Source organism: Lynx rufus, unplaced genomic scaffold, assembly GCF_022079265.1.
Source record: "Lynx rufus isolate CCGP_SWC_20201006 ecotype Redwood Valley unplaced genomic scaffold, mLynRuf1.p SCAF_1, whole genome shotgun sequence".
NCBI lineage: Eukaryota > Metazoa > Chordata > Mammalia > Carnivora > Felidae > Lynx > Lynx rufus.
In genome coordinates this window covers 132,264,009-132,265,819 of record NW_025814823.1, presented here as the reverse complement: position 1 = coordinate 132,265,819, position 1,811 = coordinate 132,264,009, and the positions used below count along the sequence as shown (strand labels likewise).

General features: G+C 43.1%; 1 pseudogene; it reads right to left on the bottom strand.

The window, feature by feature from the left end:
* Positions 1 to 870: 870 nt before the first annotated feature.
* On the bottom strand, positions 871 to 1,351 carry LOC124509646 (FUN14 domain-containing protein 1-like; annotated as a pseudogene).
* Positions 1,352 to 1,811: the final 460 nt, after the last annotated feature.

The window sequence follows — 1,811 nt, the reverse complement described above, 5'->3', positions numbered from 1 at the left end:
ACACACACACACACACACACACACAAGAACCTAACCATTACAGTGTCAGCTCCAGGTGGTTCCTTTCTTTTTTGGTATTAAATCTGTTTAATATCTTTAATAATTCTCTTACTTCTAAATCTTTCCACAAAGGGCAGTACAGTTCTTCAGCTTATTGCAAACATGTCTTTAAAAAAAAAAAAAAAAGCAACCTTAATGTTGAAGCTCTAGTTACAAAATTTTAGTTATTGGCACTATACCATAAAGCCAAATATTGTCCTTGTTTTAAAACAAGGTCAATATTTCACTGGAGAATATAGCCAACACATTTTTTTCCTCTATATATCTACATCCAATGGTGGTATTTTATAGGCTAATTTAAAAACAAATGCAAATTTTAAAAAAGTAATGAAAGCATGTTTTGCTCAGGAATACTATTGTAGACATACCACGGAGGTTGTTTTTTTTTTTTTTATTTTTTACTAAAAAAAATTTTTTTACGTTTATTTATTTTTGAGACAGAGAGAGAGCATGAACAGGGGAGGGTCAGAGAGAGAGGGAGACACAGAATCTGAAACAGGCTCCAGGCTGTGAGCTGTCAGCACAGAGCCCGACGCGGGGCTCGAACTCACGGACTGCGAGATCATGACCTGAGCCGAAGTCGGTCACCCAACCGACTGAGCCACCCAGGCACCCCCGGAGGTTGTTTTTACAGCAGATACTAGTTTGCCAAACTTCAATGGCGAAACACTAAGTTGTGAGTTTGGTATTGTCCCCCTAGCTGCTTCTTGCTGCCCTGGAGAATCTGGCCATTAGTGATGTTGACAAACCACCTTGTTGCCACCATTTCCCTTCTTACAGGTGACCACACTGTGCAGAATACGCATATCCTTAAGATGCAAGGCCTAGCAAAAAGCTTCCCACAAATCCACTGGATATCAACATGTTCTGTTTGATAAATTCTGTTGCTTCTTCAATTATACTATTGATTTTAGGTGCTGCTGTATTTGCTCATTTATCAATCTTTCACTCGATTTACATCTTTTTCGCTCTCTTCCAGTCAGTCTGCACACAGCCACTGTGATGGGCAATCTGCAGAAGAGCAAAGCCACCTCCTACTGCAGTTGCTGTAAGCTCTCCAGCTCTCCGGGACAAAACCCCCTGCATGCCAGCCAGTCACACCACCCCTTACAATCTGGGTGGCTACTGAGTATTTTTCTACCACAGGTCCAGAACTGTGGCCAAATACTCGATTCCACCAATGGTGTCTTCTTGCATACTCGGTTAAATCTAACCCTTCCTAAGACTCATCATCGCCTTCCTACTCTTGGGGGGGGGGGTGCGGTTGAGGGTGCGGTTCCGGGGTCGCCATGACACCGCCAGTCCAGGTGGTTCCTTTCAGATGTAACTGAACCAACCATCTCTCTCTGTTCTGCCCCTCCCTCACGGAGACTATGAGGAGTGTGGTCCTCAGCCAGGTATTTAAAAGAAGGTCTCACGAGGGGAAACGCTAACACTTTCACTGGGTCTTTGCATAACCAAGTGAGCAGCCAAATAAAAGCTCTTCCTAAAAGGATGTAACAGCCAAATGTCATGGGTGATTCCAGATTGGATCCTGAATTAAAAAAAAAAACTGTCAAAGATATTTTGGGACAATTGAAGACAGTTGACTATGGATTGTATGCTAATTAGATCCTCATCATTCAGAATGTAGGCCACTGACCACACCAGCTGCATCACCTAGGAGCTTGTAAGAAATGCAGTGAAGGGTCTAGGTGGCTCCGTCAGTTAAGCATCCGACTTTGGCTCTGATCATGATCTCAGGGGTTTGT